The sequence below is a fragment of the Phyllobates terribilis genome, unplaced genomic scaffold, assembly GCF_046119375.1.
Source record: "Phyllobates terribilis strain yellow unplaced genomic scaffold, ASM4611937v1 Scaffold_1__5_contigs__length_1240528914, whole genome shotgun sequence".
Taxonomy (NCBI): domain Eukaryota; kingdom Metazoa; phylum Chordata; class Amphibia; order Anura; family Dendrobatidae; genus Phyllobates; species Phyllobates terribilis.
Window position 1 is genome coordinate 729,503,460 of NW_027362761.1, and position 25,325 is coordinate 729,528,784.

A 25,325-nucleotide genomic window follows, 5' to 3' on the forward strand; every position below is an offset into this window, starting at 1 on the left:
ACTGTTCGTCGAACTGTTCGTCGAACACCTTAGAACACCGTCGAACACCGTTAAAACCAATGGCAGGCAAACAAAAACACATAGAAACACATAGAAAACACCTGCAAAGGTGTCCAAAAGCTGACAAACTGCTCAGAAGACACTCTCTTTAAAAAAGCCGGCCGGCAAATTCAGCAGCGGCATACACCGTTACCCGACAATTTAGACAAGAAGGAATAGAGCATCACACATAGATTAGATAGATAGAAACATGTCAGTCACACATATAAGAAGCACAGTGACAGTGTTGGTTACTGCACTTGTCATTTAGTGTAAAGGATTTATTAAAAAAAATATTAGTGTTTTCATGCACCGTCTCTTTAAAAAAGCCGGCCGGCAATTCAGCATCTGTACCCGACAATTTAGAACAGAAAGAATAGAGCTTCACACATAGATTAGATAGATAGAAACATGTCAGTCACATATATAATAAGTACAGTGACAGTGTTGCTTTCTGTACTTGTCATTTAGTGTAAAGGATTTATTTAAAAAAATAATAGTGTTTTCATGCACTGTCTCTTTAAAAAAGCCGGCCGGCAATTCAGCAGCGGTACCCGACAATTTAGAACAGAAAGATAGAGCATCACACATAGATTAGATAGATAGAAACATGTCAGTCACATTTATAATAAGTACAGTGACAGTGTTGGTTACTGTACTTGTCATTTAGTGTTAAAATAAAGGATTTATTAAAATAAAAATTGGCGTGGGATCCCCCATAATTTTAGTCTCTAGCGGAGGTTAAGCAGACGGCTGGGGCAGATGTTTGAAGCCTCGGAAGGGGGTAATAACCACGGAGCTTCCCAGGCTACTAATATCAGCCCCCAGCTGAATACTTAGCCTTTACTAGCTATTAAAATGGGGGACCCCCCAAAAAAATGACGTGGGGTCCCCCCTATTTTAATAGCTAGCAAAGGCTAGGCAGACAGCTGGGGGCTGATATTAATAGCTCAGGAAGGGTGCCATGAATATTGGCCCCCTCCCAGGCTAGAAACACCAGCCGTCAGCCGCCCCAGAAATGGCGCATCCATAGGATGCGCCATTTCTGGCACTTAGCCTCGCTCTTCCCACTGCCCTGTAGCGGTGGCAGTGGGGTAATAGGGCTGGGGTTGATGTCAGCTTATAATGCCAGCTGACATCAAGCCCAGGTTAGTAATGGAGAGGCGTCTATAAGACACCCCCATTACTAACCCCATAGTCAAAGTTAAAAAAAACACAAACACCCAGAATAAAGTCCTTTAATTGAAATAAACACACAATTCTTTATTGTTCTAAATTAAACCATACTTACCGTCACGCCAATTCCAGCTGAAGCCAACGATCTCCTGTAATAAAAGAAAAATAATAAAGCAACATCATCCTTACCTTTCCATGGTTCCCAGGACAGCTCCAGCTCTGCTACATCGAGATGACTGGCTGGACCGCAGCAGAACGCTGCCATCCAGCCTGTCATCCCGCGGACACTGAGAAGCGCAGGCATGCTTGCGCTCCTCACTGTCTCGCTGTGACGGCATCCAGATGAGCCGAGGTCATGTCCAATGAACTCGGCTCACCTCAAGCACGTCACTGACAGCGTGGGAAAATTCTCACGCTGAAGCGCTGAGTGCAGGAGAATTCTCCCACGCTGTCAGTGAGGTGCATGAGGTGAGCTGAGTTCATTGGACATGAGCTCACCTCATGCACGTCACTGACAGCGTGGGAGAATTCTCCTGCACTCAGCACTTCAGCGTGAGAATTTTCCCACGCTGTCAGTGACGTGCATGAGGTGAGCCGAGTTCATTGGACATGACCTCGGCTCATCTGGATGCCGTCACAGCGAGACAGTGAGGAGCGCAAGCAAGCCTGCGCTTCTCAGTGTCCGCGGGATGACAGGCTGGATGGCAGCTTTCTGCTGCGGTCCAGCCAGTCATCTCGATGTAGCAGAGCTGAAGCTGTCGTGGGAACCATGGAAAGGTAAGGATGAGGTTGGTTTATTATTTTTCTTTTATTGCAGGAGATCGTTGGCTTCAGCTGGAATGGGCGTGATGGTAAGTATGGTTTAATTTAGAACAATAAAGAATTGTGCGTTTATTTCAATTAAAGGACTTTATTCTGGGTGTTGTGTTTTTTTTAAATACTTTACTAGAAATTCATGGCGGTCATGTCTAATACTGGCGTGACCCCATGAATTTTGGGCTTGGGGCCAGCTGATAATACCAAGCTGGCCCTAACCCCTTTATTACCTAGTGAGCCACCGCACCAGGGCCCTGGATGAGTTGGGTACAGCGCCAGAAGATGGCGCTTCTATGAACGCGCCATTTTCCGGGGTGGCTGCGGACTGCAATTTGCAGCGGGGGGGCGCCCAGAAAGCTTGGGCCTCCCTGCGCTGCAGATTCCAGCCCCCAGCTGCCTAGTTGTACCTGGCTGGACACAAAAATAGGGCGAAGCCCCACGTATTTTTTTTTTAATTATTTCATGAAATTCATGAAATAATTAAGAAAAAAAGGCCTTCCCTTTATTGTTGTGTCCGGCCAGGTACAAATAGGCAGCTGGTGGTTGGGGGCAGCCCGTTCCTGCCTGCTGTACCTGGCTGGACACAAATATAGTGCGAAGCCCCACGTATTTTTTTTTTAATTATTTCATGAAATTCATGAAATAATTAAGAAAAAAAGGCCTTCCCTATATTGTTGTGTCCGGCCAGGTACAAATAGTCAGCTGGTGGTTGGGGGCAGCCCGTTCCTGCCTGCTGTACCTGGCTGGACACAAATATAGTGCGAAGCCCCACGTCAATTTTTTTAAATTATTTCAGGAAATTCATGAAATAATTAAAAAAAAATTGACGTGGGGCTTCGCACTATATTTGTGTCCAGTCAGGTGCAGCAGGCAGGAACGGGCTGCCCCCAACCACCAGCTGCCTATTTGTACCTGGCCGGACACAACAATATAGGGAAGCCCTTTTTTTCTTAATTATTTCATGAAATAATTTAAAGAAAATTGACGTGGGGCTTCGCCCTGTTTTTGTGTCCAGCCAGGTACAACTAGGCAGCTGGGGGCTGGAATCCGCAGCGCAGGGAGGCCCAAGCTTTCTGGGCCACCCCCGCTGCAAATTGCAGTCCGCAGCCACCCCGGAAAATGGCGCGTTCATAGAAGCGCCATCTTCTGGCGCTGTACCCAACTCATCCAGGGCCCTGATGCGGTGGCTCACTGGGTAATAAAGGGGTTAGGGCCAGCTTGGCATTATCAGCTGGCCCTAAGCCCGAAATTCATGGGGTCACGCCAATATTAGACATGACCACCATGAATTTCTAGTAAAGTATTTAAAAAAAACACAACACCCAGAAAAAAGTCCTTTAATTGAAATAAACACACAATTCTTTATTGTTCTAAATTAAACCATACTTACCATCACGCCCATTCCAGCTGAAGCCAACGATCTCCTGAAATAAAAGAAAAATAATAAAGCAACATCATCCTTACCTTTCCATGGTTCCCATGACAGCTTCAGCTCTGCTACATCGAGATGACAGGCTGGACCGCAGCAGAACGCTGCCATCCAGCCTGTCATCCCGCAGACACTGAGAAGCGCAGGCTTGCTTGCGCTCCACAGTGTCTCTCTGTGAGGGCATCCAGATGAGCCGAGTTAATGTCCAATGAACTCGGCTCACCTCATGCACGTCACTGACAGCGTGGGAAAATTCTCCTGCACTCAGCGCTTCAGCGTGGGAGAATTCTCACACTGAAGCGCTGAGTGCAGGAGAATTCTCCCACGCTGTCAGTGACGTGCAGGAGGTGAGCTGAGTTCATTGGACATGAGCTCACCTTATGCACGTCACTGACAGCGTGGGAGAATTCTCCTGCACTCACCGCTTCAGCGTGAGAATTTTCCCACGCTGTCAGTGACGTGCATGAGGTGAGCCACGTTCATTGGACATGAACTCGGCTCATCTGGATGTCGTCACAGAGAGACGCTGAGCAGCGCAAGCAAGCCTGCGCTTCTCAGTGTCTGCGGGATGACAGGCTGGATAGCAGTGTTCTGCTGCGGTCCAGCCTGTCATCTCGATGTAGCAGAGCTGAAGCTGTCGTGGGAACCATGGAAAGGTAAGGATGAGGTTGCTTTATTATTTTTCTTTTATTGCAGGAGATCGTTGGCTTCAGCTGGAATGGGCGTGACTGTAAGTATGGTTTAATTTAGAACAATAAAGGATTGTGTCTTTATTTCAATTAAAGGACTTTATTCTGGGTGTTTGTGTTTTTTTTAACTTTGACTATGGGGTTAGTAATGGGGGTGTCTTATAGACGCCTCTCCATTACTAACCTGGGCTTGATGTCAGCTGGCATTATAAGCTGACATCAACCCCAACCCTATTACCCCCTGCCACCGCACCAGGGCAGCGTGGAAGAGCGAGGCTAAGTGCCAGAATTGGCGCATCCTATGAATGCGCCATTTCTGGGGCGGCTGACGGCTGGTGTTTCTAGCCTGGGAGGGGGCCAATATTCATGGCTCCCTTCCTGGGCTATTAATATCAGCCCCCAGCTGTCTGCCTAGCCTTTGCTAGCTATTAAATTAGGGGGGACCCCACGTCATTTTTTTGGGGGGGTCCCCCATTTTAATAGCTAGTAAAGGCTATGTATTCAGCTGGGGGCTGATATTAGTAGCCTGGGAAGCTCCGTGGGTATTACCCCCTTCCCAGGCTTCAAACATCTGCCCCAGCCGTCTGCTTAACCTCCGCTAGAGCCTAAAATTAAGGGGAACCCCACGCCAATTTTTTTAATAATAAATCCTTTATTTTAATACTAAATGACAAGTACAGTAACCAACACTATCACTGTACTTCATATATATGTGACTGACATGTTTCTATCTATCTAATCTATGTGTGAAGCTCTATTCTGTCTGTTATAAATTGTCGGGTACCGCTGCTGAATTGCCGGCCGGCTTTCTTAAAGAGACGGTGCATGAAAACACTATTATTTTTTTTAATAAATCCTTTACACTAAATGACAAGTACAGTAAGCAACACTGTCACTGTACTTCATATATATGTGACTGACATGTTTCTATCTATCTAATCTATGTGTGATTCTTTATTCCTTCTATTCTAAATTGTTGGGTACAGATGCTGAATTGCCGGCCGGCTTTTTTAAAAAGACGGTGCATGAAAACACTATTATTTTTTTTAATAAATCCTTTACACTAAATGACAAGTACAGTAATCAACACTGTCACTGTCCTTCATATATATGTGACTGACATGTTTCTATCTATCTAATGTATGTGTGAAGCTCTATTCTGTCTGTTATAAATTGTCGGGTACCCTGCTGAATTGCCGGCCGGCTTTTTTAAAGAGACAGTGCATGAAAACACTATTATTTTTTTTGATAAATCCTTTACGCTAAATGACAAGTACAGTAAGCAGCACTTTCACTGTACTTCGTATATATGTGGCTGACATGTTTATATCTATCTAATCTATGTGTGAAGCTCTATTCTTTCGGTTCTAAATTGTCGGGTACCGGTGTATGCCGCTGCTGAATTGCCGGCTTTTCATGTTTCACTGTTGGCACTGTTCCCATCGATTTGGGCAATCACTGTAATGCCACAACCACCATGGCTGTGGCATTACAGTGAGTGGCAGACAATCCCTGCATGATTGGTGCTCTAAATAGCGCCAGACATGCAGGACACGCTTTTGGTGCACGAACAGTTATCGAACATAACCTCGAACAGCCGAATTTTTTGCAAATCGTTCGGGTTCGTCGAACAACTCGAACACCGCCCAAAACAGCTCGAATTTGAGATTGGCGAACAGTTCTAGTTGAACACCGCTCATCTCTAATTATCATCTTTTAACGGGCCGATGCCACTCATTTTTTTCTTTTTAGGATTGATGTATTTATAAACAATTTTGGCATTTATTTTAATGCCGCTGGCGATTTGTGTTTCAGTAGCTAACTTTGCTAGCTTGATTTCTTTTTTTTACCTTTCTTATTGGGATCTTTATACTCCTGAAATGCTATTTCTATATTCTCGGCCTTCAAGGCTAGTAACTAAGCATGAAATAATTAATAAACTGACCTAATTGACTGAATGACATCATCTAACATTGCAAAGAACCCTGCAATATCAAGGTTTTAGCTCAACAGTTCTAAAATGCATAGGAAGCCATTTTTGGTAAGACAAAAAGATTCATTGCTTTTGTCTGAAATCTGAGACATCTAAAATGCTGCTTCTGATCTATTCCACGTGTTTAGATGGAACATTCATTATCTGTAAGTTGACAATTATTCTTGGTATCCTATATAAATGTGCATTTACACTGCTTGATTATCAGGAATTTTCAATGGAGAAGTGTAAACAGGCTGCCTATAAAGGGAGAAAAACATAATATATATGTTATAAAGTTTAACAGGATAGGGGATACTTTTCCAATGGCTGGATGTCTGACTGCCACGTCCCCCACCAATCCTGAGATCAGGGGCTCTGAAGATCCACAGCTGAATGGAGCAGAAGCTGATAAAACACACTGCCTATCCATTCATTCTTAATGGGAGCACTAGAGATTGCTGAGTGCAGCGCTTGGCTAATCTTTGGCGTTCCTATTAGAATGAATGCAGTGTGCATGACCAACCTCTACTCCATTTAACTATGGTTTTTCAGAAGCCCGGTTTGTGGGAGAAGTGGGACTCATGGCAGTCAAATACTCAGCAAATGAAAATTTGTTCCCTATCCTGTGGACAGGGGATAAATTTCAAACTTGAGAACACCCCTGACCATATCAACCATAATTGTAATAATAAACTGGTATCTAGAATAAAGTAGACCATCAGAAAAGTGGTGCTTGCCACTAAATATGTAATATGTCTACTCCACATTTTAACAATCGCTGGGATGTCGCTAAGGGCTCATGCTCATCTGCGAGAAAAATGGACGAGTGCAATCTAATAAAACATCGGATTGCACTCGGACCAATGTTAATCAATGAGTGACATCTCATCTGCGATTTTTTTCTCAGCGGGAATCGGGCTAAGAAAAAAATTTCAGCATGTTGCGTATCTCGGATGAGAATTGCCAATGCAAGTCAATGGGTGCGTGAAAAAAATCGCACGGCACTCGGACCATGCGAGTGCCGTCCAATTTTTATGCACCCGTCTCTTTAAAAGCCGGCAATTCATCAGCTGCATACAGTTACAATACGGCAGTACCCAACAATTTGGAATAGAAAGAATAGATCTACACATATAGAATAGATAGATAGAAAGATGTCAGTGACATATATAATTAGTACAGTGACTGTGTTGGTTACTGTACTTGTAATTTTTTCTTAAATTAAAGAATTTATTAAAAATAAATTGGCGTGGGGTCCCCTGTCATTTTATACTCTAGCAGAGGTTAAGCAGACAGCTGGGGCAGAAGTTTTTAGCCTGGGAGGGGGGTAATACCCATGGAGCTTCCCAGGCTACTAATATCAGCCCCCAGCTGAATATTTAGCCTTTACTGGCTATAAAAATTGGGCCCCTCCCAAAAAATTACGTTGGGTCCCCCTATTTTAACAGCTAGCAAAGGCTAGGCAGACAGCTGGGGACTGATATTAATAGTATAGGAATATTGAATATTGGCCCCCTCCCAGGCTAGAAACACTAGCCCTCAGCCGCCCAGGAAATGGCGCATCCAACTCTAGCACTTAGCCTTGCTCTGCCCATTGCCCTGTGGTGGTGGCAAGTGGGGTTATAGGGCTGGGGTTGATGTCAGCTTATCTTGTCAGGTGACATCAAGCCCAGGTTAGCAATGGAGAGGCGTCTATATGACGCCCCCATTACTAACCCCATAGTGGAAGTGAAATGTGAAATAGATACACCCACACCGTGAATAAAATATTTTATTTAAAATAAGTACACAGACTCCTTTTAATATTCTAAATTAAACCCTATTTACATTACGCCCATTCCATCTGAATCCATTGTCACCTGTAATAAAAGTAAAATAATAAACCAAATTCATCATTACCTTTCCGACGTGAACTACAGAATCCATGTGTCCCGCGATAGCTCCAACTCTGCTACATCTATTTGGCAGGCTGCATAGTAGCTGGACGCGACCATCCAGCCTGTTCTCTTGCTCGCCGTGTCAGCGCATGCGCGGTGAGAATTTTCCCACACTCACGCTGATGTCAATGAGATGAACTGAGTTCATTTGACATTAACTCAGCTCATCTTGATACTGTCACAGCGAGTCACTGAGGAGCGCAAGTATGTGCTCCTCAGTGTCTCTGCAGGATGACAGGCTGGATGGTCGCGTCCAGCTACTATGCAGCCTGCCATCTAGATGTAGCAGAGCTGGAGCCGTCGCGGGACACATGGATTCTGTTCTTCATGTCGGAAAGGTAAGGATAAGGTTGGTTTATTATTTTAATTTTATTACAGGTGACAATGGATTCAGGTGGAATGGGCTGGCATTATAAGCTTACATCAACTTCAGCCCTATAACCCCACTTGCCACCACCACAGGGCAAGGGGCAGAGCAGAGCCTAAGTGCCAAAATTGGCGAATCCTATGGATGCGCCATTTCTGGGGTGGCTGAGTACTAGTGTTTCTAGCCTGGGAGGGGGCCAATATTCATGGCGCCTTCTTATGCTATTAATATCAGTCCCCAGCTGTCTGCCTAGCCTTTGCTAGCTGTTAAAATAGGGGGACCCCACGTAATTTTTTATGGCATCCCCCCATTTTAATAGCCAGTAAAGGCTAAGTATTCAGTATTAGTAGCCTGGGAAGCTCCATGAGTATTACCCCCTTCCCAGGCTTCAAACATCTGCCCTAGCTGTCTGCTTAACCTCGGCTAGAGTATAAAATTACAGGGGGACCCCACGCCAATTTTTTTTAATAAATTCTTTAATTTAACAATAAATGACAAGTACAGTAACCAACACAGTCACTGTACAAATTATATATGTCACTGACATCTTTCTATCTATCTATCTATCTATCTATCTATCTATCTATCTATCTATCTATCTATTCTATGTGTGCAGATTAGTGTTGAGCGAGCACTAAAATGCTCGGGTGCTCGAAGCTCGGGCCAAGCTCACCGTGATACTCGGGTGCTCGACCCGAGCAACGAGCCCAATGTTAGTCTATGGGAGACCCGAGCATTTTTGCGGCGGCACCCCCGGCAGTCTGTAGAAAGCCTAAAAAGTCCCCAAAACGATAGTGACAGTGCTCAAAAGACATGGGGGCAGCATGGGGATCGCCCCAGGAAGCATTTATGACCCCCAGGTCACTGCTGTCAACAACGTGGTCACAGGTATTAAGCCACTTTTACGGGCTCACAATAAAACATTCAAAAACGAAACTGAAACGGTTTTCCTGTGACATATGTTAAGGAATTTCCTTTCCAGGGTAAAGACTTGTGTATAAGGTAAAATAAATAACCAAAAACAAAAATACTCCTCCACACCTTGGGCTATTTTCACAAGTAGCATTTTTCATGCGTTTTTGCACTTTTGTATTGCTTTCAACCGTGACAAATGCATTCACCGGGAAATGTCATTTTAACATTTTACAACCTTATCTGGCCATGTGCTGTGTGACACATGCATACAGTGCTGAAAAGACATGGGAACAGCATGGGGAAGACCCCTGGAAGCATCTCTGACTCCCAGGTCACTGCCTAAAAGTGTGCCCATCAGAAGTGATCCTTGCCGCATCAGAAGATGCAGACTTGCAACTATCCCCGTGCAAGTCCTTGTCCCAGGGCAGTGTTCAATTGTACCTCCCCAATCCTTGCAATGCAAGCGCAAATATGCAGCCAACCACCCACCCACCCGCAGGTTGCAATACCATACTGCTAGCTTTCACTTGAAATGGGGCCTTTTAGTTTGGAGGAGGCCGAAGATGGCCACTTCCTCATGGCTGCTTCGGCAGCGAGGTATCCATACTCGGTCCCCAGCCGCCTGGGGGCAGCCAGGTGTCCATAAACGGTCCCCAGCCGCCCCTATTTCTCCTGTCACCTTCCCCCACACTTTTCTTAGCCTGGCCTGCTTTAGGGCAGCATTAGACGAGCCCACCAAAGAACCAGACTCCTCCGGTGGGCCCTGGCTTCTCCATCAGGGGAGTTGAGAGTGCCAAGGTGAGGAGCATGATGATGATGATAGAAGTTAGCATCTGCTTTGTTTTCTTGGAATGCAAGCGTAAGTGTGCAGCCTGCCACCCACCCACCTCCAGGCTACAATGCCATACTGCTAGCTTGCACTTGAAATGGGGACTTTTAGTTTGGAGGAGGCCGAAGCTGGCCACTTCCTCATGGCTGCTTCGGCAGCGAGGTATCCATACTCGGTCCCCAGCCGCCCCTATTTGTCTCGGTACGCCTTATACATAAGATTAAGCGCGCATACCAAAACATTACCTGTGCCCTCCCCAGTGCATTTAGTGGGAAGGAAAGCCTATTCCGCTGTAGTGTGTGCATGCCAACCCCCTGTTCATGGCACATGCAAAGATGCCTCCCACCCTGCACCTGTCGTTGCAGACTTGCAACTATCCCTGTTCAAGTCCTTGTCCCAGGGCAGTGTTCAATTGCACCTCTCCCATTCCTTGCAATGCAAGCGCAAGTATGCAGCCTGCCACCCACCCTCCCCCAGGCTGCAATACCATACTGCTTGCTTGCTTTCACTTTAAGTTGGGCCTTTTAGGCATGTGGAGGCGGAATCTGGCCACCACGTCATGGCTGCATTGGCGGCCTGGTATCCATACTCAGTCTCCAGCCACCCGGCGGCCGGGTGTCCACGCTCGGTCCCCAGCTGCCAGGGGCGGCCGGGTGTCCATACTTGGTCCCCAGCCGCCCCGCGGCCGGGTGTCCTCACACGGTCCCCAGCCGCCTGGGGGCGGCCGAGTGTCCATAAACGGTCCCTAACCGCCCCTATTTCTCATGTCACCTTCCCACACACTTTTCTTAGCCTGGCTTCTTTAGGGCAGCATTGGACGAGCCCACCAGAGAACCAGACTCCTCCGGTGGGACCTGGCTTCTCCATCAGGGGAGTTGAGAGTGCCAAGGTGAGGAGCATGATGATGATGATGATAGAAGTTAGCATCTGCTTTGTTTTCTTGGAATGCAAGCGCATGTATGTAGTAGCGGCTAGGCCTGAGGTGGTCAGCGTTTTGGCGCATATCTTACCTCCTCCGAGGATTGCTGGATGTTTTCCTGCTACTATCCCAGTTCTATGACTCCCGTTAAAACAAAGCTTCATGTGATAAATGATGGATGAGGTGGTGGCAAAGGAGAAAGAGCAGGAGGAACAGGGACCATTCACATCAATATCTGGCCAGTCAACCACACATGTCTTGTAGGATATGTTTCTGTAACAAAAGGAGCGGTTCGGCTACACAGTTATAGGGCATACAGTGAGTGCAATGCCTACCAAAAATTTCGAGGCACTCTAATGCCCCTTGGAAGTGACATAGAGGTCAGAGGGCCTTATCTAAACCGTTTTTTCCATTTATAGCAACTGGGTCTCCTGTACACTGTTGGCCTAAGCAGTGAATGGAAGGCTTTCCAAAAATTATGAGGAACTGCAATGACCCTTGAAACAGACGTGGATTACAGCGTACTAAAAACCTTCTACCCATTATTGGGGAGTGGGTCTCCCTTAGTTTTCGCCTTTGCATTGAAAAGCAAAAGCTGACTAAAATTAGGAGGAAATGCAATGCCCGTTGGAAGAGTCGTGGAGGTCAGAGATAATTAAAAACAACATTTCAATGCCCCTTGGAAGAGCTGTGGAGTTCAGAGTGGTTTAAGAAGACGCTTTTAATACCCCTTTGAAGAGACGTGGAGGTCACAGTAGCTTAACAAGACGGTTTTAATGCCCCTTGGAAAAGTGGTGGAGGTCACAGTAGCTTAACAAGACAGTTTTAATGCCCCTTGGAAAAGTGGTGGAGGTCACAGTAGCTTAACAAGATGGTTTTAATGCCCCTTGGAAAAGTGGTGGAGGTCGCAGTAGCTTAACAAGATGGTTTTAATGCCCCTTGGAAGAGACGTGGAGGTCCCAGTAGCTTAACAAGATGCTTTTAATGCCTCTTGGAAAAGTGGTGGAGGTCACAGTAGCTTAACAAGACGGTTTTAATGCCCCTTACAAGAGCCATACAGTACAGCATCTTAAAAATATTATTCCCATTATTGGGGAGTGGGTCTCCCACAGTCTTTGCTTATGCCTTCCAAGCAAAAGCTGACAAAAAAAAGGATGGAGGAACTTTCAATAATGGCAACACGGACCACGGTCACCCTGGTGGTATAGTGGTTGTGGAGGCTGAGGATAAGGAGAAGAGCATAAAACAGCCGAAATGAGGAAGCGTATACCCATGTGTGGGTGTGAAGCGGTGCATGTGAATACCCCTCCCAAAATAACACAGTGGATTTGACTTTAAGTTACTCTGCTGTAATTTGGTGGTGATGAGAAGTCTGGCCCAATCCAACCCTTGTTCATTTTGATAAGGGTCAGCTTGTCAGCATTGTCAGTTGACAGGCGAATGCGCTTATCAGTTATAATTCCCCCAGTGGCACTAAAAACACGCTCCGATAACACGCTAGCGGCAGGGCAGGCCAGGACCTCCAAGGCGTACAGAGCGAGTTCATTCCAAGTGTCCAGCTTGGATACCCAATAATTAAAAGGCACAGAGGAATCATGGAGGACGCTGGTACGGTCGGCAAGGTACTCCCTCACCATCTTTTGAAACTTTCCACTCCTTGTGAGAGTACCCCACGCCTCAGGGTCTGTCCGAAGGGAGGGTCTGAGAAAACTGTCCCAGAACGTTGACAGTGTTCCCCTGCCACCAACCAGTAATGACTGTCACCCAACATTTTGACAACGCGAAGGTCACGGTTAAGGCAGCGTAGCATAAAGTCAGCCATGCGTGCCAGACTGGTAATGGGCAAGACTTCCGTGTCCTCACCAAGATGATGACTGACCATGCTCTCCTCCTCCTCCCCCCTATCCTCAGGCCACCCACACTGAACCGACGGTATGACAGTTGTACAGGTACTACCATCTACAGCGCATAATACCAGCTCCTGTTCTTCCTCCTCCTCCTCCTCTCCCTCATTGTCCCCCAATGCATCTTGGGATGAGATGAGGCTGGGCTGTGTGTAATCGACCGCTACGGCTTCTTGATCCATCTCATCATACTCTGGCTGCAATGCCTCCTCTTTAATTCTCTGCAGAGAGCTTTGCAAAAGACAGACAAGTGGAATGCTGATGCTAATGATGGCGTCATCGCCACTCACCATCTTGGTGGACTCCTCAAAGTTTGTCAAGATGGTACATATGTCAGACATCCAGGTTCACTACTGAGTGGTGTTGAGCGAGCATGCTCGACACTGCTCGGTATTCGCCCGAGCATCACGCTACTCGGGATGTTCGGTGAGCACCGAGCATTTCCGGGTTACTTGGGCGGGAGCTCGAGTCTCCACCTGCATGTTTGGCGCTCTTTACAGAGCCAATGAACATGCAGGGATTGCCAGCCAGTCACTGTAATGCCGCAGCCATGTTGTTTGTGGGCATTACAGTGATTGGCTGGCCGCACAGCGTCACCTCCAGTATTTAAAACCGGGCACCGCCATCTATGACACAGTCGCTCCAGATTAGACAGTGTAGGGACAGCACTGCTGAGCTAGGGAGAGATTTATCCTGCGAAATAGTTAGTGTAGGGTCTGTAAAGGCTGCCAGATCAAACAAACAGTCCTTCTCAGGACTAATATCCATCCCAGATATCAGGCAGGCAGGTAGGCAGGCTGTATAGGAGACGCAGTGGTTATACCTGCAAACGCTGCATTACAGTCCTGTGTGCTCCTGTTTCTGAAATTGCTGGACTTAGCTCCAGGTCTCGGGGGCCAGTAAAAATTCTTTTTTTTCATCTAAATCCTCTTTTTTTTTTCCTCCTTCACACTGTACAAATAACCGTCTTATTAACCTATTGGTGTCCCCACCCTCCCCAACAAAAAAAAAGTGTGTCTCTGATTTTTCTGACACAAATATATCTGTTGAAAAGAGTCTGGTATAGGCCACAGAAACAGAAGTGTGGTTTTGCAGTTCCACGGGTCAAATCTCTGTAGTATCCAGTTTTGGGCCTTTTGTATCTAAAAAAACAGTTTGAGTGTGTCGCTCACTGTTCAGCCGCAAATCTATAAATTTTAAAAAGTCTGGTATACACCAGTAAATTAAAACTGTGGTTTTGCTGTTCCACGGTAAAAAATCTCTATAATCCTGTTTTTGCGCATTTTTTGCCTTAGAAAAAAAACAGTAGTGTATCCTGACTGTTCTGACACAAAATATATCTGTTGAAAATACTCTGTTGTAGGCCCAATAAATCCCAGTGTGGTTTTGCAGTTCCACGGGTCAAATCTCTGTAGTATCCTGTTTTGGGCCTTTTGTATCTAAAAAAAACAGTTTGAGTGTGTCGCTCACTGTTCAGCCGCAAATCTATATATTTTAAAAAGTCTGGTATACACCAGTAAATTAAAACTGTGGTTTTGCTGTTCCACGGTAAAAAATCTCTATAATCCTGTTTTTGCGCATTTTTTGCCTTAAAAAAAGACAGTAGTGTCTCCTGACTGTTTTGACACAAAAATATATCTGTTGAAAATAGTCTGTTGTAGGCCCGACAAATCCCAGTGTGGTTTTGCAGTTCCACGGGTCAAATCTCTGTAGTATCCAGTTTTGGGCCTTTTGTATCTAAAAAAAACAGTTTGAGTGTGTCGCTCACTGTTCTGCCGCAAATATATATATTTTAAATTTTATGGTATACCCCAGTAAACAATAACTGTGGTTTTGCCATTCCACGGTAAAAAATCTCTATTATTCAGGTTTTGGTATTTTTTCCGTAAAGAAAAACAGTAATAGTTTCTCCCTGATTGTTCTGATTGTTTAAAAGAGTCGGGTGTAGGCCAGAGAAATAGAACTGTGGTTTTCCTCTTCCACGGTTCTAATCTACTTTTTGTTACCCTTTTTCCATTGATAGTGCGAGTGTAAGCTATTTTACTTCCTTTACAATGGGCAAGGCGCGAGGCAAGGGACGTTGAAGTGGACGTTCTGGTGTTGGTGCGTGCAGAGGACGGGGCCGTGGCCAGGGTGAAAATGTGCCACAACCAACAACCACATCTTCTCGCTCCCACTTCTTGACCGAATTACTAGGGAAGCACAGAACAACACCAGTATTGCGAACTGATCAGTGTGAATAGGTTATTAATTGGATAGCAGATAATACTTCCAGTTACCTGAGCACCACCACATCCGGTCTGTCTTCCACACGGTCAACTCTTTGTAGCCGTGAGTCTCAACCTCATACTCCTCCTCACCCTCATGCTCCTTCCTCCCACCATGCCGAGTGTCGTCAGACAGCAACTGATCCCACAGTTGGACACTCTCAAGAGCTGTTCACTGGTCCATTTACATATTTGTGCCCCTCTCCTGCTCCGCTTGAAGAGGTGGAAGAGGAGAACCCATGTAGCGATGCCCAAATATTTGAACAGGCACGGCCAGAGGAAGTCGACGCTGGCAATTTGTCACAAGAGGTGGACGATGACGAGACACAATTGCCAGGAAGTGAGGATGAGGATCGTGGTGCGCAAGTGGAAGAGGAGGAGGTGGTGGATGATCTAGTAACTGACCCAATGTGGCAGGAGAAGATGCAGAGTGAGGCCTGCAGCACACAGGTGGAGGGAGGCAGAGTACCCCAACAGGCAGGAAGAAGCAGTGTGGTGGCCGCAGACAGAAGGTGGGCAACCGTTCCCCGTAACACCAACACGAGGGACGTTGCCAGTACAAGCGGTAGGTCTTCCAGAGTCTGGAATTTTTTTAAAGACTCTGCTGATAACCCCAAAAGGCCATTTATACCACCTGCCATGCCAGCATCAGCAGGGGTGACAAAACTACCAGCCTGACCACCAGCAGCATGATCAGGCACATGGCAGCAAAGCACCCAACTTTGTGGAGCGAACCCCAGGGTCCACGATCAGTGTCAGCGGGTGTCACCACTGCTTCTTCCGCTGTTGTGCGTGCAATAGAACCCCCTATTGTGTGTGCAAGGCAATCCCCTGTCCATACTGCTTGTAAAGATGCCCCCTCCTCTCAGTCTTCACTTGTTATGGCAGTTTCTCAAGAAACAGCATCAACGTCCACGTCCCACCGCAGCGTTCAGTTGTCCATATCCCAGACCTTTGAACGAAAGCGGAAATTCGCAGCTAGCGCCCTACAGGCCACAATCCTAAATTCGCACATTTCACGACTGCTTGCGTTGGAAATGCTGCCTTTTAGGCTGGTGGAGACGGAATCCTTCCGCAACCTTATGGCGGTCGCCGTCCCTCGGTACTCGGTCCCCAGCTGACACTATTTTGCCCGGTGTGCCATCCCCGCAGTACACAAGCACGTGTCCCAAAACATCTGCTGTGCCCTCAACAACGCAGTTACTGGGAGAGTCCACCTGACAACGGACACATGGACATGTGCTTGTGGCCAGGGACGGTACATCTCCCTGACGGCACACTGGGTAAACATAGTGGAAGCCGGGACCCAGTCGGACCTTGGGACGGAACACATCCTCCCCACACCGAGGATTGCGGGCCCTATGTCAGTCAGAGGTTCCCCCACAGTGTACAGCCCCTGCGCATCATCCTCCTCCTCCTCCTCATGTTCAGCCTCCATCTCAGATATCACCACATCAGTTACAAGCTGGAAGCTCTGCAGTACTGCCTCCAACAAGCGGCAACAGGCTGTGCTGAAACTCATAAGCTTAGGTGAGAAACCTCACACTGCTTGTGAGTTGTGGACAGCTGTGAAAGAGCAGGCAGATCTGTGGCTGAGACCGCTGAACCTACATTCAGGCATGGTCGTGTGTGACAATGGCCGGAACCTGGTGGCGGCTCTGAGGCGACCCGAGATCACACACGTACCATGCCTGGCTCATGTGCTTAACCTCGTGGTTCAGAGGTTTCTTAAATCGTACCCCGAGCTGCCAGACCTGCTCGTGAAAGTGCGCCGCCTGTCAGCTCATTTTCGCAAGTTGGCTACAGCTTCCGCCGCCCTTGCTGTATTGCAGCAGCGTTTGCGGCACTCCGACTGGTGTGTGATGTCCCCACACATTGGAACTCTACCCTCCACATGTTGCTAAGGATTTGTGAGCAGAAGAGAGCAGTTGTGGAGTACCAGCAAGGCCGTCGATATTCAGGTCAGACTCCACACATAAGATCTCAGGAGTGGACCTGGATGTCTGACATATGTACCATCCTGACAAACTTTGAGGAGGCCACCAAGATGGTGAGTGGCGATGATTAGTGTTGAGCCACCCCCGTAGTGTTCGAGTTCGGTTCGGTTCGTCAAACACCCGTGTGTTCGCCGAACTGTTCGTCGAACTGTTCGTCGAACACCTTCGAACACCGTTAAAACCAATGGCAGGCAAACAAAAACACATAGAAACACATAGAAAACACCTACAAAGGTGTCCAAAAGCTGACAAACTGCTCAGAAGACACAACTAACACATGGAAAAGTGACACGTACATATAGTCATGCGAAAAGAAAAGAGGTGGAGGAGTAAAAGGAGGGGGAGACACAGATATAGGCATGTCATGCCCTTCTAAAATCCAAAAAGTGAGAAGCCGACACGGCCAGTCCGCTCCTGCCCGTGCCACCTCCGTGTCGCCGGGTTTGCGCCAGAGCCGCGGTGAACCCTGACGGCCAGCCCCCCTCTCCCAATACTGGTGCCTGTCCGCTGGTGGGTCGAGCGAGCCCCCCTGTGGTGGAGGCAGCTCTAAGCTTTTTAATTTAAATTGTCTCTCTAATTTGAATGAATACACTTTAAATCCATTTACAAGGATCTATTGGAGGGCAAGTCTCATGCCAGCAGCCGCGTAATTCCAGCTCCAGTAGCGTCCACTAAAGCTGCTGCAGTTAAAAAGCTTTTATAAGGATCGAGCTCGGCTGTCCACCGCAAGGCATCCTACTGCCAGTCCCAGCCCCTATGCCTTGGGGTGCCTCCTGATGCTCTTCACTGAGTATCCCGTGGTCCCAAAGCATTTCCTTTGAAAAAATTAAGTGTCCAAACTACAGGTGGTGTAGCTTGCTTAACAGCCGGGATAATCCGCTGACTAGCAGACACTGCTACTAGGCACAAAGTATTTCCTGGGCTAGATGCAGTAAAAAATTTGTAATTAGATACTCTCGTTGGATGCTGAGAAAGCATTCCATAGAGTCTCCTGGCACGCCATATATGATTCTCTTAAAAAGCTTGGGGTAGGGGTCTAGGGGACCCTTTTATAGCCAAAATCACAGCCCTGTATCGCAATACGTCACCTAGGCTGAAGATAAATGGAACTGTAGCACCCTGAGGGCTCGGTTGCTACAGAGGTATTGCACCTCACCCAGAGGTGTGATATCTCACTCTCAGGTAAGGATGGAGTGTGGATCAGGACCCGACACCTGCATGCATTACACTACATTGCCGTGGGGCAGGGCGACCAATATGCCCCTGAGATGGGCACGACAGTCCCTGTCCCTGGCTGGAGTGGGGGGAGGGAACACTGAGGAAGGGGAACCCTGTAGTGCAGGAGCAGGGAGGAAGCAGTTCCTGGGTGCATTGAGAAGGGAGTATAAAAGGTGGGCACCATCTTAGTTCAGTGCAGAGAAGTCTGAGCAGAAGTGACAGGGAGCAGGGGCTCTGCATGAGCTCTGCTCCGGAGGCGGGCCTAGTAACAGAGGCCCAGGCCTGGAAGAGGGAGAAGGAAGGAAGAGGAGAGGAGAAGGCTCCAGGAACGAGGAACGAAGGGATCCCAGGGGTGCGGACGGGCGAGTCGCCACCGCACGCCCGAATCCACCTGCGTGGAGGGGTCAGGCCAAAGGGGGAGATCGGTCCCCGAAACTAGTGGAGGCAAGAAACGACCCTCAGCTAGAAACCGGAGGCTGTGACATTTTATGTGGCGCAGCCCCTCGCTACACCCGCTAGGAAGGCACCACATAGGGTCAGGGAAACTGGCACCAAGTTTACCAAGAGGAGGCCCGAGGCAGCCGGACAGAATGGTTGGTAAGAAAGGCCAGACAAAGGACACACAAAGGGGGTCCTGTGAAGCGCTCCAAAGTTATCTGGGAGTTGTCTGAGCCCCTCACCTGGTGAGCACAGTACGACGTGGGCAGCCGTTACCTGCAGACGTGGTCTGGATAATAAGAACTGTGAGTAAAGGCCCTGGACTGCATCACTGACTCCGTGTCGTTACTGCTGCTGCCCTGCACCATCACCCCCATCCTCCGCATACACTGCCCTGAGGCTATACTCCTCCCGTGGGGAGTTATGCTACGCTCTGCTGCACCCACAACACCAGCCTCAGCGGTCTGCCCTGTAGCGGCGGTTCACCGCAATCCACGGGTGGCGTAGTCAGACATTTAAACATCAAAACCACATAAATAGTTCCGCCACTGGTTTGACCGCCCTGAGCCACGGAACCGGGTCGCCGCCACGGAGACTACAACCACCTGCATCCACCAAAAAGGGTCCGGCTCCGGGTGTCTCAAGGCCCAGCATCCACCAAAAAGGGTCCGGCTCCGGGTGTCCCAAGGCCCAGGGGGTGCATCAGAACATTTTCATCACCTTTCACAATCACCAATGGGACAAGGCAGGGATGTCCTCTGTCCCCTCTCTTATACATCCTAGTGACAGAGCACCTGCTCTCATCAATTCGCCATAACCCCAATATTAGGTGGATTGAGGTGGGAGGCACCGAGTACAAGTGCTCTCTATTTGCTGATGATGTCCTAGTATATATCACTCAATCACATATATCCATCCATGCTGTTATGGCTGAAATAGATCACTTTGTTACATGGTCAAATTTTAAAATCAATGCAGCGAAGTCTGAGGCCCTTGATGTCTCCCTCCCCAAATCCATACAGGATTCCATCCAGTCCAACTTTCCCTTTGCCTGGCCCTCACAGGGTATCAAATACTTAGGAATTCCTATTCATAGAGACCTCTCCCATCTAGGTTATCTTAATTTTGGGCCCTTTATTGAACAACTCCATACAGACCACGATTGGCAAGTTAGAACTGTAAGATTCACTACGTGAACCACTGGTGTTTTGTGGAAAAGCACATGTACACTGTGTTCCATATTATTATGCAAAAAGTGTTTAGGAGTGATAAGGGAAGAATTTGTTTGTTTGTCAGTGATGGCGATGTGTGTCAGGGCTCTTTATATCACTGTAAGCAATTGCAGACACCTGTGCTAATTAGTTTGGCAGGTGTGTCCAATGAAAGGCAAGACTACTTAAGAAGGCTTTCCCACATTATTAAGCAGCCTACATTTTCTGTCAAAATGGGAAAGAAAAAGGATGTGTTGGCTGCTGAGAAGCAACAAATTGTGGAGTGTTTAGGTCAAGGCATGACTACAATCAACATTGTGCGATGATCAGGATGAAGTGTCTTGGCAATCAAGAAGTATGTAGCTGACTCACAGTACACACGTGTGCCTGCTGATAAGGGCAAATTGAGGACTCTTTCCTACAGGCAATTACGTCAGGTTAAAAGAGCAGCGGCAAAAAAGCCTTGTCATAGCAGCAGACAAGTTTTTGAAGCTGCTGGTGCCTCCAACATCCCCCGAACAACAAGATGCAGGGTCCTTCAGAGGTTTACAGCTGTGCATACGCCATCCTGTCGACCTCCTCTATCCACTTCACACAAGCAGAAACGGCTCCAGTGGGCCAAACATTACATGAAGACTGATTTCAAAACTGTTTTGTTCACGGATGAGTGCCATGCAACGGTCGATGGTCCAGATGGATGGAGTGGAGGATGGCTGGTTGATGGACACCCCACGCAAACACGGCTACAGCGCCAACAAGGAGGAGGTGGAGTAATGATTTGGGCTGGAATCATGGGGAGAGAGATTGTCGGCCCCTTTAGGATCCCTGAAGGGGTAAAGATGAACTCCATAATGTATGTGGAGTCTCTCAAACAGCACTTCCTGCCATGGTTCAAGAAGAAGAACCGTGTATTCCACAGCAAGATCATTTTTATGCATGATAATGCACCATCTCATGCTGCACATAAAACATCTGCATCTCTGGCTGATATGGGCATAAAAGGGGACAAACTTATGGTGTGACCCCCATGCTCCACTGACCTCTACCCCATTCAGAACCCCTGGAGCATCATCAAAAGGAGTGTCTATAATGGCGGGAGGCAGTTCACATCTAAGCAACAGCTCTGGGAGGGTATTCTGTCCTCATGCAAAACAATTGAAGCAGAAACCATCCAAAACCTGACAAATTCAATGGACGAGAGAGTTCAGAAGCTCCTTTCGAACAAGGGGTCCTATGTGAAAATGTAACATCACCTAGAATAAAGTTTTGAGTTGAAAACTGTTTGATTTCAGTTTGTAATAACCTGCTAATGCTTATAATTTCAAAAATGACAATTTTTTTGGTCTTTATTAAAATGAGAAGGTTGATCGAAAAGTTTGGGGGATCTAAGAGTGTGGCAACCCAGTAGTCAGGATTACTTCGAATTCTGACAATATGAGGGTCATCTTGCAGGTAGTGCAGCAAGAAGGCACTTATGTGTCTTGCGCATCTCGGAGCCCCAAAATTATTTTCCGGGCTAGATGCAGCTAAAAATTATTATTAATTTTAAATCTGGTGGAGCTTAGTATAGAAGGCCTAATAGAATCAGTGCTGCACACTGCTACAAAGCCCAAATTATTTTCCAGCCAAGGTACAGATAAACATGATTAGTAATTTTAAATCTGGTGGAGCTTAGTATAGATGGCCTAATAGAATCAGTACTGCACCCTGCTACAAAGCCCAAATTATTTTCCAGCCAAGATACAGATAAACATGATTAGTAATTTTAAATCTGGTGGAGCTTATTATAGATGGCCTAATAGAATCAGTGCTGCACACTGCTACAAAGCCCAAATTATTTTCCAGCCAAGATACAGATAAACATGATTAGTAATTTGAAAGCTTAAAACGGTTGGTGAGGTGATTTTAACCAATCATCAAGCTTTTACTCTCCCCACAATGACACAGGGGTAGAAAAGTCGTTTCGGATCCATGATTTGTTCATCTTTATGAACGTGAGTCTGTCTACATTATCAGTGGAGAGCCGCGTGCGCTTATCTGTCAGCACACCACCAGCAGCGCTGAACACACGTTCAGACAGAACGCTGGCTGCGGGGCATGACAAGATCTCCAAGGCGTAAGTGGCTAGCTCCGGCCATTTATCCAGATTGGAAGCCCAAAAAGAGCAAGGGTCCAGTGACACAGTCATGGCTTCAATGTTTACTTGGAGATACTCCTGTACCATCGTCTCTAGGCGTTGACTATATGTCAGACTTCTTGTCTCCTGTGGCCTTGCAAAGGATGGGCTAAAAAAGTGGTGAAATGATTCCGCAAAATTGATGTTACCAGCAGATACTGTGGTTCTATTACGGTTTGAATGCTGAACACTCGACGGTCCCACGGTTTGCAAGTTGGAACTGTGAGATTCACTACGTGCACCACTGGTGTTTTGTGGAAAAGCACATGTAAGATTCTGCAACAGTCTCTGCTGATACTCCTGCATGCGTGCATCCCTTTCTATGGCAGGAATAATTTCTGCAAATTTACTTTTGTACCGGGGATCTAACAGTGTGTCAACCCAGTAGTCAGGATTATTTCTAATTCTCACAATTCGAGGGTCATATTGCAGGTAGTGCAGCAAGAAGGCACTCATGTGTGTTGCGCATCCAGGAGCATCAAATCCCTGTTGTGTTGGTGGCGAGGTAACAATCATGCTTCCTTCCTCTGTCCTCTCCCCCCAACCTCGCACAACAGAAATGTGATCAAGGTCTCCCTCATCTGAGGAGTCTTCCATCAGTTCGTCCTGCACTTCTTCCTGGGCTCCTGCACCTTCCTCACTAGTTTGGCTGCTACCATGCGCCCTGGTAAAACCATCTCCCCCACCCTCACATGCCTGCCGCCTTGGTGCTGCCGACCGTCTGGACCTTGCAGATGTTAGCCCTTCCTCATACAACTCCTCCTCCTCTACTTCCTCCACCTCCTCTTGTCGCACCACCTGACTCCGAATTCTGTTTAACATGTGCTCCAGCATGTAAATCACCGGAATAGTCATGCTGATAATGGCATCGTCAGCACTAAACATCTTCGTCGCCATTTCAAAACTGTGCAGAAGGGTGCATAGGTCCCTGATCTGAGACCACTCCTCCAGCATGATTTGCCCCACCTCTGGATCTCGTTGGCCCAGGCTATACGTCAGAACGTATTGCACCAGGGCTTGTTGGTGCTGCCACAGTCGCTGCAACATGTGCAGAGTTGAATTCCACCGGGTAGGCACATCGCATTTTAGCCGGTGAAGTCGCAGGCCCAACGACTTCTGTAGAGATGTAAGTCACTGAGCTGCGGGATGCGAACGGCAGAAGTGAGCACACAGCGACCGTGCCCTCTGCAGAAGGCCATCTAGTCCGGGATAGTGGGCTAAAAATTGCTGGACAACCAGGTTCAACACCTGAGCCATACAAGGCACGTGTGTGACATTGCCCCGGCGAAGGGCCGTACCCAGGTTTGCAGCATTGTCGCACACGGCCTTCCCTGGTTTCAGGTCCAGTGGAGACAACCATTCATGAATCTGGGTCTCCAGAGCTGACCACAACTCCTCAGCTGTGTGACTCACATTTCCCAGACATTTCAAAGTAAACACTGATGCCGTTGAGCCCTGCTGCCAGCATAGTAAGGAGGTGTGCAGGATTCCTTCTGCGCAGTTAGAAAGCAGGTGGCATTACCAGACAGGCTTTGGGTGCAGGTGGAGGACCGACAGGAGGTTGAGGAGGCAGAAGCAGTGGAGGAACTTTGAGATAAAGAGGATTGAGGCACAAGTCGTGGGGACGACAAGACTTGGACAGCAGCCCCTTGTCCTGCTGTCACCATAGTTACCCAGTGCCCAGTCAGCGACATGTAACGCCCCTGTCCATGCCTACTCGTCCAAGTGTCTGTGGTGAAATGCACCCTGTCACACACAGAGTTTCTCAAAGAAGCGGTGATGTTGTGTGCGACATGCTGGTGGAGCGCAGGCACACCTTTCTTTGAGAAGTAGTGCCGACTGGGCATCTGGTACTGGGGCACTGCGACGCACATAAGGTCTCGAAATTCCTCTGTGTCCACCAGGTGGAAAGGCAGCATTTCTGTAGCCAAGAGCTTGCAGATGGTAAAATTCAACCTCTTAGCTTTCTCATGGCTAGGAGGAAATGGTCTTTTACTTGTCCACATCTGAGGGACCGAGGGCTGGCTATTGTGCTTAGACGGGGTTGATAAGGGTGTCCCCGGCAAACTGCCGGTCTGTGAGGAAGATGCAGGCGGACATGTTAGGTTGCCTTGATCCAAAGGTGGTGCTATCGATGTCGGACAGCGCTCAACACCAGCTGGTGTTACCACCTCCAAAGAAAATGATGACCTGCTAATCACGCTGGCTGTTGCGGGTAAAGAGGTGGCAGGTCTGCGCCCCAAAACAGGTGTGACTGCTGTCCCCCCAGTCACAGAGGATGAAGAGGCCGCGGATGCACAAGATATGGCAGACGGTGGTTGGCCCGGCCGGCTAGGCCGCATTGTAGCACAGTGAGCTTCCCACTGCAACTTATGCTTCATGTCCATGTGCCGGTTCATGCATGAAGTACTCAAACTATGTATTTTTTGGCCTCTACTTAGCTTTTGCTGACAAATGTTACAGATAACACGAGTTGGGTCATCTTTATCGATCTGAAAAAATGCCCAGGCTATGCAAGGCTTAGCACCCATGCGACCTGAAGAGCCACCACGACTTTTGGTGAGAGGCAGAGTTGTGTTTGAGGATGCAGTTGTTGACGTGCTTCCAGTACTACGTCTCTGTCCAGGAAGGCGCAACTGTTATGTTCTGCTACCAGAGCTAAGGAAAGAGAGGAGATCTGTCCCTACGATAGAACTCAGCTTAATCCCTACGATGTAACAGGGGACCTGATCCTGCGATCAGACCTGCTAAAGTCCTAAGCTAATCTGTACGGAGACCTATAGATGTGGGGAAGGAATCCCTACAAGTACTAAGGACTGGGAGGAATATGGGACACCTCCTAACAGAAATAGTAGCAGACAGACGAACAAACAAAATATATAGAACATAGAGGTCAGTAGACCAAGCAAACTAACAGAGCAAGACACAGAGCACAGGCTAGCTAGAAAGTAGATATACAATGAAGTCCAGCAAAGCCAGAAGGGCGGAGCAGGATTAAATAGGCCAACAGGGTCATGTGACCA

At 47.6% G+C, this 25,325-nt stretch overlaps 1 protein-coding gene across 1 annotated transcript in view; it reads left to right on the forward strand.

The window, feature by feature from the left end:
- Window positions 1-25,325, forward strand: part of GIPC3 (GIPC PDZ domain containing family member 3) — a 515,979-nt gene that overhangs the window by 330,917 nt on the left and 159,737 nt on the right. The window lies entirely within an intron of this gene.